At 33.4% G+C, this 13,110-nt stretch overlaps 1 long non-coding RNA gene across 1 annotated transcript; it reads left to right on the top strand.

Moving 5' to 3' along the window:
* Nucleotides 1-261: 261 nt before the first annotated feature.
* LOC132757481 (uncharacterized) lies at nt 262-11,845 on the top strand. The gene is made up of 5 exons (XR_009629462.1): nt 262-387; nt 4,301-4,377; nt 5,811-6,037; nt 6,686-8,597; nt 9,037-11,845. It is a non-coding gene; the product is annotated as an uncharacterized LOC132757481 (long non-coding RNA).
* The last annotated feature ends 1,265 nt before the right edge of the window (nt 11,846-13,110 follow it).

Below are 13,110 nucleotides of genomic sequence, written 5' to 3'. Positions count from 1 at the left end.
CACAGGATTGATTTGTACGCACGGGCGTACAGGAGTACGCCTAGTTACGCCCCTGGTCGCTGCGCTTGCGCAGAGCGGCCCAAAGTTATAAGCTACATTTGACGCTTACGGCGAACCGAATTTCGGCTGAAATTTCATGCACGTAGTAAATAGTTCTGTATGGTCGGTAACAAGTTAAAACATCCGTACCTTCATTCATTACAGGAGGGTTACCATGCATTTTGAAATGTATCATGATATCGAAAATTACAGTAAATTTGTGCTGTGTACAGAAAAAATATCAATGCGCGATCGAATCACGTGACAGGTCATTGAGGTCAGTTGATTCGACTTCCGTCATTTCGTTAATTGATGGTGCACCTTAATTGATACAGACATGAAGAAATTGTAAGTTCTTTAGTAATTTTAAGTTTCCTCGATTAAATAGGAACTACTGTATGAAACAGAGCCACCCGTGTGATATATTTTTGAAGATTTTTTGTCGGTAACAGGGTAACGATTCGTCACCGTGACGATTCGCCCCACCTAAAATTAACATTTTTAAAATTCATTTTCGATTTAATAAGAAAGACTTTATGAAACTGAGCCACCCGTGTGATAAATTTTTGAAGATTTGTTTATAAAATTTGTCGGTAACAGGGTAACGATTCGCCGATGTGACGATTCGTCCCAATTTAGTGACGATTCGCCCCACCTAAAATTTGGACTGAAAAATATTTATTGTTTAGTTTTTTTGCATTTATTTTGTATATCCTTTATATTTAATAGATAACAGATAGCTATCAGTCCTGTATAGTTAAAGTGATTTAGTATTTGGTATGGAAGTCAAAAAACTACTTTGTTTACATGCATGTTGTAATTCTGTCCTAGAGGAGGTGTCTGATTATTCATTAAGGCTTAGGTTCTCACACTGACACTAACTGAGTTCAAATACTTTGCCAAATTCAGTTTTTATAGTGTAATTATTGAAATAATCTAAACCAAAGTTTTTGAAAAACAAAGAAGAAAATACACAGAATCTTGATGAACAGTATCCTTTTTTGTTCAGTTCCCCCATTCTTTTTTTCATTAAGGGAACACACATTGTATTCTTTGGGAATCAAACGCCACTTTTCATGGAATTGCACTAACATGTCAAATTGAAGATTCCATGATCACTGCCATAAAAATACACCTGCTAATGTTTCTAATTTCAAAATTGTACCATTACATGTTTAAATGTTGAATACTGCTTAACCTGGTGCTATTGGGCCAGGGTGTGAACAGCAGCATGCACTTTCCAGTACTATCCATGAACTGGCTCAATCAAACTGAGTCTGCAGCATTTTCAATATTGCTATTTGGACTTTCTTTTTAGAATTTCTGTTTCTCTTTATGTACATAATTACCAGTATTAAGCTTTAAATGAGCGAATAAAGAGACCACTAAGGATAAACACATATGCAAACAGCTGGATTTTATTTATTTTGCTCAAGCATTGTCACTCAGTCATATTTGCCTGTATTTAAAGAAAGATTCTACAACTAGATTTTTTTAGAAGGTAATTCCTGATCCAGAAGTGTTCTCCCACAAACAAGTGCGTGGTTCCCCATTCTGCTCTATGCTAGTGCATACAAAAACGGACGATAGTACTTAGACTGTGTATCATATAAAACTTTATTTACATGATGATTAGGGGATTTTCTAATATTATAATATGAAAAAAATGTTGATATAAGAAAAATATATGATTAAATTGATTTAATTAAATTGGGATTTGACTGATTAATTTCACAAATAATCATTGTATTTTTATAAACATGAATGATGTTGTTTGAATGGTTATGGTCAACATTTAACTTGCTTTTGATTTATTCCAATAGTTTGATGCATTGACCTGTTTTGAGTTGGTATATATACATGTACATGATGTAGCTGATTTGACTATTAAAGGGAGACACAGGCAAAATTTTCATTTCTTAGTTTTGAAATTTTCATTCATTATTCTGTAAATGTCCTCAAAATGAAAACACTAAACAGTCAAAGGAACAAAACTTTTCTCCATATAAAGAATAAAATGGTGTTTTCCTAACTTGACCCGCGTGGGTCAGGTTAGAGCGCTAAAATTTCACAATAGTTGTCACTCTGTACTCTGGAAACGTTAAAAAACATGTCAAATCAATTACTTAGACTTTTTAGCTCACCTGTCACAAAGTGACAGGGTGAGCTTTTGTGATTGCTTTTCGTACGGCGTCTGTCCGTCCGCCGTCCGTTCGTCCGTCCGTAAACTTTTACTTTAAATGACATCTCCTCATAAACCACTAAGCCAATTTCATCCAAACTTCACAGGAATGTTCCTTTGGTGGTCACCTTTAAAAATTGTTCAAAGAATTTAATTCCATGCAGAACTCTGGTTGCCATGGCAACGGAAAGAAAAAACTTTAAATATCTTCTTTTAATAAACCATAAGAGCTAGAGCTTAGATATTTGGCATGAAACATCTTCTAGTGAGTGTCTACCAAGTTTGTTCAAATAAAAGCCCTGGGTCAAAATTGGCCCGCCCCGGGGGGGGTCATTGATTTTCCCTATATGCATATAGTAAAAACTTTAAAAATCTTCTTTTAAAGAACCCAAAGAGCTAGAGCTAAGATATTTAGCATGAAACATGTTCTAATGGGTGTCTACCAAGTTTGTTCAAATAAAAGCCCTGGGGTCAAAATTGGCCCCGCCCCGGGGGGTCATTGATTTTCCCTATATGCATATAGTAAAAACTTAAAAAATCTTCTTTTAAAGAACTCAAAGAGCTATGGCTAAGATATTGAGCATCAAACATGTTCTAATAGGTGTCTACCAAGTTTGTTCAAATAAAAGCCCTGGGGTCAAAATTGGCCCCGCCCCGGGGGGTCATTGATTTCCTATATGCATATAGTAAAAACTTAAAAAATCTTCTTTTAAAGAACTCAAAGAGCTATGGCTAAGATATTGAGCATCAAACATGTTCTAATAGGTGTCTACCAAGTTTGTTCAAATAAAAGCCCTGGGGTCAAAATTGGCCCCGCCCCGGGGGGTCATTGATTTTCCCTATATGCATATAGTAAAAACTTTAAAAATCTTCTTTTAAAGAACCCAAAGAGCTAGAGCTAAGATATTTAGCATGAAACATGTTCTAATGGGTGTCTACCAAGTTTGTTCAAATAAAAGCCCTGGGGTCAAAATTGGGCCCGCCGCCCCGGGGGGTCATTGATTTTCCCTATATGCATATAGTAAAAACTTAAAAAATCTTCTTTTAAAGAACTCAAAGAGCTATGGCTAAGATAAGGAGCATCAAACATGTTCTAATGGGTGTCTACCAAGTTTGTTCAAATAAAAGCCCTGGGGTCAAAATTGGCCCCGCCCCGGGGGGTCATTGATTTTCCCTACATGCATATAGTAAAAACTTAAAAAATCTTCTTTGAAAAAGCCCAAATAGCTAGAGTTAAGATATTAAGCATGAAATATCTTTTAGTGAGTGTCTACAAAGTTTGTTCAAATAAAAGACATTGGGTCAAAATTGGCCCCGCCCCGGGGGTCATTGATTTTCTTTATATGTTTATAGCAAAAACTTAAAATCTTCTTTGAAAAAACCCAAATAGCTAGAGTTTAGATATTAAGCATGAAACATCTTCTAGTGAGTGTTTACAAAGTTGTTTAAATAAAAGCCCTGGGGTCAAAACTGGCCCGGCCCCAGGGGTGTCATTGTTTTTAACTATATGTGTATAGTAAAAACTTTAAAAAAAATCTTCTTTTAAAAAGCCCAATGAGCTAGAGCTTAGATGTTTAGCATGAACATCTTCTTATGGGTGTCTACCAAGTTTGTGCAAATAAAAGCCCTTGGGTTAAATTGACCCTGCAATGTTGGGGGGGGGGGGTTGGGGGGGGCCTATATACAGGTGAGCGACCTCAGGGCCATCATGGCCCTCTTGTTTCAATCATACAATATCCACAATATTTGTTATTGTAACTTCCAGGGTTTGTTCAAATCGCATGACTTGTTTTTAAACTATTCGGTGATTCTGTTCGCGTCAAAATTTCGTTCAACATTTATAGATATATTTAAACTTCAAACCCAAAATATATAGAATTTATACAGAAATTCATGTTGGGACTTTAAGAAATGTCATTTTAGGGTGATTTGAGTACAGAAAATCATTTTTATATTTTTGCCATTATTTTGCCTGAGTATCCCTTTAAGCCAAATGATTTAGATAACTATAAGTTGGGAATGCTTTATTGTTGATATGAAAATCATATTAATGTTAAATAAGAAATGCTTATATTTCAGGTGTGTGAAATAACAAACTGTTGTGTGAGGTTTTTAATGTGATATGGTCAAGACATACTATGATAGTATTGTTCAGTGTAAGTTCTCTTTAAATGTTTGTTTATAATAAAAACCCACATTTATTTTATTGAGCTCTGGAAAATTTTGAAACACATATTTGACTTAGTAGTCAAAATTAAAAACAACATTACCCTCATGGAAGTATTTCCTGTAAAAAAGCAGTATACCAGTTTTTTTTGCAATAAATGCTGTTGTTTTTTTCCTTGTGTCCAGAATGATATGCACATACTGTTAAGAAATATATTTAGAAATACATTGAAAATTGTATATTTGTGCTATTCTTATTCTATTTTTCCCGATACATGTATGAATCAAAAGCTCGGCAACACTGTTCATTTTTGGGACATTTTATACTGTTCAGGTAATCATTCTGGGAAAACAGAGTGAGTGCATGATCTGAAATTTTTGCATTTAGGTTTTTTGCTGAGATCTACATCAAATAGAATATCATATAAATTATAATCAATCTTGAAAAATTATTTCCAATCCGGTCTTGTCAAAAGCCTCAGTGGAGTCCCTTTAAGTAATTCATATATGACATTGACCTTGAGATGACTGACCATCAAGGTCAAATACTGAATTTAACTTATTGTCATATCGTTAAATTTATTTGTTTTGTGTCCGCATATATATTTATAAGAAGAATTCCTTGAAAAATATTTACCTCATTTTGACTGTAAAAGTACATAAATTATAACAACCTTAGAATTCAGCCATCAGAGCCCATTAATGCTAAAGGTAGTAATAAGGGTATGAGTCTGAAGTTTACAATATTTATGATTTCTCTTTGGTTACAGAGAGAAACAGTTTTCCTTTTTGTATTTTATTAAATAATAAAATTGAAAAAAATAGTACATTTTACATTATTTTCTGTTCTTAGTAATTAATCTATAGAATAAGAGTATAGGTAAAAGAATCTCTGATAAAAAAATTGAAAATCTTAAAAGCACATATAATGTGTCAGAGATAAATAATTTTGTAATTCTTTAGAAAGGTCAAACATGTGTTCAATAATGTTTTAATGATGTATTTAGAGCCTTTCAAATGTCTAACAACTGAAAAGAGTAACACTGAACAAACAGTCATGTGTTGTAAAGGTAGCAAAATGTGAGCAAAGTATTATTTTGACTTCCATACAGAATACTAAATTAATGTAATTATACCAATTGCCAGATAATAGATAATTTCTCTACATGTACATGTCCAATGAGTACATGTAACTATTTGAGAGGTGCAACAAGATATGTAAAAGGAAAGTTTCAAAAATAAACTTTTTATCTTTTCTAAGGCTTAATGGAACTTTAAAGTTATTATTTGATATATATTTAACACAGATATCATATATGCAGAAACAATTGTGGTTAAATGATATAACTTGCTTGTTTAATACTGATTACTTGTGCATGATCTTTAATATAAGACATTAAATTTTGTTTTGCTTTTTTTTTAGATGACTTCTGTCATGTTACTGTTTGATAACAGTGAAGGTACAGTAGGTTCAGACAAGTTATATACATGTATACAGGACAAGACAGCTCAAACCGGCAGTTTGTTATAGCAAAAAGTGATGGAGTTCCAGCCTAGAAGTCTTCATGATGATGTGGATCCTAGTTATAGATTCTTTGAAATTATCTGTAAGGAAGGGGTTTCTGCTGCAGAGGAAAAAAAATCATACAGGTTTGTCATTTTTTCAATAAAAAATTTAGGTCTGTTGTTGATTGCATGTCAATAAAGGTCATTCCTAATATCATAAGGTTCTAAGGTATGTCATCTTGTGGTAATAACTGATCCATTAGCAATTAATTAGAGTCATCAAACTTTTTAAACATGTTTACTGTAATCACTTGTTGCATGGTGCATATGCCTGAAGTCCAGGATTTTGTGACAAATATCATCATGTTTTACTACTAGATTATGTGGAAAAATGATTAATGAATGAATTACAGTTTTAGGGTTTTTCCAAATTTTCAACTTGCACCAATATTGTTGTACAAAGGTTTTTACTTTCTAATGTTTGACTGATATCATTGCAGACCTTTACTAATTCAAAATCATGACAAAGTATTTAAAATTAGAAGTCTCCTTTCCAGAAATACATTAATTCATTGTAGGAAGAGTAATCATTCAAAAAATATATATTATTGTAAACATGTTACACTAGAAAATTAAAAAAATGAAATGTATGCTCATTAAAATTTTCAATTTTTTTAACAGATTATGCCCTGTTTCTAGTTTCTTGTATTTGAACGCCCTGTTTCTAGTTTCTTGTATTTGAACAAATTATGCTGTTTAATTGTTTTACTAAACCTTGCTCCCACTTTGCAGTTAGAAGTTGCCCACTCTGTTCAAATGAAGCTGTCTGAAGTACCCAGTAGACAATGTATTATTTCTGGAACAACTTAATTGAAGTGAAGCTAACTATGTGAAGGAGTTATTCCTGTATTCAAAAGGAAACTTCAGCATGAGATACAAAAATAAGCGATAATAATTATTTTCCTGACACCAGAATACACTATGGTTCTGCTTGCAGTCAGAAGTGGTGTTCTATTCTTGTAAAGCAGCATTAATTGTCCTGTCATTTAATTGAAAGTAATTGACAATATTCTTGTTTGTTTTTCAGCAGCATTTGTAAAGTTAATTTTGTTTGAATATCACACCATCCATTGCTTTTGATTTTCTTGTGACCAGAAACTAGCATTTTACATAGTGGTGTAAGCTAACTATGATAATTCATGCAAAGATATGATAAAAAATTATAGAAGAAATATGTCTTCGATTTACTGGTAAATTGTTAAGTATGGCATGTATGGAGCACATTGTCTTTATGATTTGGAATAAATTCAGTGCCAGATATCATTAACAATAACTTGCAACATGACAAATATATTTTATTTTCAGATATTTGTAGCTTCAGTTATGGGAGAACACAAGATTAATTGAACTGGAATCCCTTCAGACATTGACATAGCTAAATTCCACAGTTTTAACTATAAATGGACATTGAATTATTATACATTGGTTTTATTTTATACATGTATTTGTTAATATTTCTGTTTTCCATTATTTCCCAATATTGTTAATTTTGGATAATATAATGCCAAAGAAAACTTGTCAGTCTTGGAGTATGGCTGTTTAACAAAAACACTGCAGATTGTTGGTCAGAACAATGAAATTACAGTTTTGCTTGTTATAAATGAACTAATTTACATAGATATATAATTTTTGTAAGCATGAAAAAATTTGGAACATATCATATATATAAATAATAATGGACATGATGGATATTTGTTTCTTTTGCATGCAAGATCCAAATATATTTCATAGAGTGAACAGCAGATTAGATATTTTCATGAATGGCATTGAAAAACATATATTATGTATTAGTATAACTTTGCCATGGAGGCTGCTATTTTACTGTGACTGAAAGTAGTTCAGATATGACGCCTTATTATGTTCGAGGTTTATAGCCCCTCATACAAGCCAAAGAGAGCAGATTTTTTTGTCTGTGTAAAATAAATAATTTTCAATGTTCATATTTGAAAGTGATTCTGTATTATTTCCTGAATTGTTTAATTGCCTTCATGATTTGCAAATATTAATTATCTACTCTTTATTTATCACATTTTTCTGAGAAATAAATGTATTTCCCACAAAATTTCTGTTTGTTTATAGGCTTTTCATCCTCATTCAAATAAAGCCTGGCTACTTACTGACTGAATACTTTATTGTGAAATAATTTAAAAGTAATGTCATTTTTATACGCCCATTTGAAAAACGGGACGTATTATGGGAACGCCCCTGGCGGGCGGGCGGGCGACGTCCAATTTTTGTCCGGAGCATATCTCCTACATGTATGGAGGGATTTTAATTAAACTTCATAGAAATTTTCACCACTATGAGGAGCAGTGTTGCGCACATGAACTAGGTCAAAGGTCAAGGTCACACTTAGAGCTCATTGAAAAATGCTTGTCCGGAGCAAAACTTCTACATGTATAGAGGGATTTCAATATTACTTGGCACAAATGTTCACCATTGTGAGGCAAAGTGTCGCGCGCAAGATTCAGGTCCTTACAGCCAAGGTCAAGGTCACACATAGAGGTCAAAGTTCAGATAAAAAAATGAAGATGTGTATATGGACCATTTAGTCATCATTTATTGAGGGATTGTAACACAAATGGTCATTATCAAGACTATGGCTGTGATACATATAATTTAGGTCAATATATACAAGGTCAAGGTCACTAAATGATGAAATATCCAGATTTTGTCCGGAGCATATCTCCTACATGTATGGAGGGATTTTAATGAAACTTCATAGAAATGTTCACCATTATGAGGAGCAGTGTCGCGCACATGAACCAGGTCTTTAGGTCAAAGGTCAAGGTCACACTTAGAGCTCATTGAAAAATGCTTGTCCGGAGCAAAACTTCCACATGTATAGAGGGATTTCAATATTACTTGGCACAAATGTTCACCATTGTGAGGCGGAGTGTCGCGCGCAAGATTCAGGTCCTTGCGGCCAAGGTCAAGGTCACACATAGAGGTCAAAGTTCAGATAAAAATATGAAGATGTGTATATGGACCATTTAGTCATCATTTATTGAGGGATTGAAACACAAATGGTCATTATCAAGACTATGGCTGTGATACATATAATTTAGGTCAATATATACAAGGTCACTAAAGATGATGAAATATCCAGATTTTGTCCGGAGCATATCTCTTACACGCATGGAGGGATTTTAATGAAATTTCATAGAAATGTTCACCATTATGAGAAGCCATGTCACGCACATGAACTAGGTCTCTAGGTCAAAGGTCAAGGTCACACTTAGAGCTCATTGAAAAACGCTTGTCCGGAGCAAAACTTCCACATGCATAGAGGGATTTCAATATAACTTGGCACAAATGTACACCATTGTGAGGCGGAGTGTCGCGCACAAAATTCAGGTCCCTTCAGCCAAGGTCAAGGCCACACATAGAGGTCAAAGTTTAGATAAAAATATGAAGATGTGTATAGGGACGATTTAATCTTCATTTATCGTGGGATTGTAACACAAATGGTCATTATCATGAATACGGCTATGACACATGTACTTTTGGTCAATATATGCAAGGTCAAGGTCACTAAAGATGGTGAAATATCCAGATTTTGTCTGGAGCATATCTCCTACATGTATGGAAGAATTTTTATAATACTTTATGGAAATGTTCACCACCATGATATGTATTGCTCCATGCATGATCCAGGTCTCCAGGTCAAAGGTCAAGGTCACACTTAGAGCTCATTGAAAAACGCTTGTCTGGAGCAAAACTTCTACATTCATAGGGGGATTTCAATATAACTTGGCACAAATGTTCACCATTGTGAGGCTGAGTGTCGCACGCAAAATTCAGATCCCTGCGACCAAAGTCAAGGTTACACATAGAGATCAAAGTTCAGATAAAATTTGAAGATGTGTATAGGGACCATTTAGTTATCATTTATTGATGGATTGTAGCACAAATGGTAACTATTATGACTACAGGTGTGACACATTTAATTTAGGTTAATATTTGCAAGGTCAAGGTCACTGGAGATGATAAAATATCCAGATGTTGTCCGGAGCATATTTTCTACATGCATGGAGGAATTTTAATGTTACTTTATAGAATTGTTCACCACCATGAGACGTAGTGCCCTGCACATGAACCAAGTCTCTAGGTCAGAGGTGAAGGTCACCGTTAGAGCTCATAGCAAAACGCTTGTCTGGAGCAAAACTTCTACATGCATAGAGGGATTTCAATATAATTTGGCACAAATGTTCATCATTGTGAGGCTGAGTGCCGTGCATAAAATTCAGGTCCCTGCGACCACGGTCAAGGTCACACATCCTGTGCATATCTTCCCTACTGATTTGTTTTAAGGTTCATTTAACAACACAGTGCCAAGGATAAAAACTTGCTTGCTAGATAACACTTATCCATAATGCCCCCATCTCCATCTAAAGCTTTCGTAAACGGGCGTATTTTGTGACTATGGCACCCTTGTTTTTACTGAAAAGCATGTTATAAGTTATGGTGTTCAATTGATTTCTGCAGGACAACTTATGAAGGAATGAAGTGTTTTGATATTTGCCATGTTAGTATCAAAAGACAGATTTTCGTTCAATTTTGGCCACAATAAATTATTTTTGATGCAGTTATGCCCCTGTTTAGCTCGACTTTTTCTTTTTAAAAAATAGAGGTATGGTAACAGTCATGTTGGCATTGCCGAGGTTATCCACGAACTTGTATTTTGATCATTATTTTTTAGCTCACCTGAGCACAACGTGCTCATGGTGAACTATTGTGATCCTCCTCCATCAGTTGTCGTGGGTCGTTAAAAATTTCTTTAAACAAATCTCCTCAGAAACCAAAGACTGCACAGTAACCAAACTTTGCAGGAATGACTCTACAGTAAGTGCCCTTTGGTACTTTTGTCCAGTGCATCACTTGAAAACTAGTATTTGGAATTCAATTCAACTTCATACAATGGTCAAGCGAATGAGAGAAAGTGCAGTGTACAATTACCATTACTCCATCTGCAGTATTTATAGAGTTATTGCCCTTTGATCCTTTTCCTTGTCTTTCTTGACTTATTACAGAGTTATTCAATAAAACTTCATCAATGGTCAACCACATTGAAAGGAAATGCAACATACAGGAACCACAACTTACTATCTTTAAATGCCCACAAACATAACTCTATTTCAATTCTTTTACAAGGTATTCTGTTACATCCTAATGTCCAAAGCTGTTTTATGGGGGTATTAATCACATTTAGAGATAGTTCTAGTTTTAACTGACCATACTTGACTTATTGTTTGTGAGAATTTCATGAATCTCTCTGGATGAAATTGTGACATTGATAAGTCATGTATTCACAATCACTGAAAGTTTATCCCTGATGGAACACTTATTACTAGTATGCATATAAACAGAAAGATTTTTCAACCATTTTCTTATCGAGTTGTTTGGACTTGATAACTTGAATATCAGATTGATAATAACTATAATCCCCAAGAATGAGCATGTTTTTCATATGCTTTATAAGTAGATGAAATTATCAATGCTAAGTCATTGTTAATAGAGGACTTGGTTATCTACTTCCAGCTTCTGCTTCTGTCAGTAGTGTACTCTTAAAATTTATTCAACTTTCAAAGTATTATTTTGAGGATATAAAGCAGTTTGGTTTTTCGATCTCAACTGAGCCACTTGAGAAAAAATACTGGTTTTTAGTACTTTTGATAAACCGTGTTGTAATTGTTGGATGCCAATGATAAATCTTCCTGAATTAAATTAAATAAAATATTGCTCTTTCCTTTGTATTCAATCATTTCCACTTGAATATGACATGACCTTTTTCAAAAAAGTTGCTAAAGAACATGCTTTTGCCTTTCAGGTGATCACCAGCAATATAATGCCATATAAATTTGTCAGCGCAAGCGACCCTCCAGTACTTTCAGTGCTTTGATTGTTTTAGGTGATTACTGAAACATTAATTCTATATTATTATTTTACTATTGGTTTATGTTTATTTTTTCTCCATTTTATTATTTGTTAAGTCTAGAATACAAAATTTGATAGAATTCTAATACACTTCTGTTTCTTTTATTCATTTTATGTACGGAGAATCGCAAAATCTTTAAGAATAGGCCATTTTTAATTGCATATCTTTCAATAACGAAAACAAATACACAAACTACTTGTTACATTTTCTGGAAATTTTACAGGAATACTCAGAAAGAAGTCAGATATGCTGATAACATAAGCAATTGATACCCTTGATTGTTTATAATCATTATCGAACCTTCAAAAGCAAGAGGAAAGATAACTCGAAACGAGGTCGGTGCACCAGAATTTTATTGCTTAAAATGCTTCTGTTATCACAATATTATTCTAAGATCATGCAAAGTTTTGATAAATTCTATAATGCTGTATTCCATTCTGCTTTATATGATTATGTAACCCTATCATAGCGCCTTTATACACTACAACGGGATCTCTTTTTTCCTTTTTTTTTGGTAAAACTAGTTATTAAAGTGACATCATACTATTTTTTCTTTTTTAGTTTGACTTGAATTTGGTTATAGTTTTTTTTTAAAGAGATTTGACTATTATATTGATAATGACTAATAATTGATAAAATATTTAGGATATATGTTAAACTTCCTTAATAATAAAAAGACCCCCCCCACACACACTTTTTTAAAGTTTTCGCAATATTTATAGAAAAGTCTATAGATGAGGCCCGCGGTATTATTGAATATTTTCTGCCTAGTTACGCATAGTATCAAAGATGATAGACCTAAAATATGTTATTTAAATATAATATGCATATATTAAAAAAGAAAAATAGAAACAAATCTGATTTTTAGTTTTATTATAACAAAAATCAGAATTATTTTTCTATTTTATTTTTTGTAATAAATGCATTAACAGACGGTTAAAGTTAACCTTTGTGTTAAATTCTGTTGCTCAAAATTAAAGTTCACTTTAACTGCCACTTAAACAGCTGAATCTGTCTGTCAATTTAATCGAGGTTTGAACCTCCGTTAAAAATTTAACAGAGGAATAAAAGATGGCTACTTTTATATTAGTTTCTATAAGAAGAGTTATATCTCGCATCTACGTGAAATGACTGACAGTGAAATGATACGCAGGTACAGATTTAGTAATGAAGGTGTTAATCATATTGTAAATTTACTAGAAAATGAACTAATTACTAA

Source organism: Ruditapes philippinarum, unplaced genomic scaffold, assembly GCF_026571515.1.
Source record: "Ruditapes philippinarum isolate M1 unplaced genomic scaffold, ASM2657151v2 ctg6033_1_1_1_1, whole genome shotgun sequence".
Taxonomy (NCBI): domain Eukaryota; kingdom Metazoa; phylum Mollusca; class Bivalvia; order Venerida; family Veneridae; genus Ruditapes; species Ruditapes philippinarum.
Note: the sequence above shows the minus strand (reverse complement) of the source record. Positions and strands in the feature narration are given on the sequence as shown.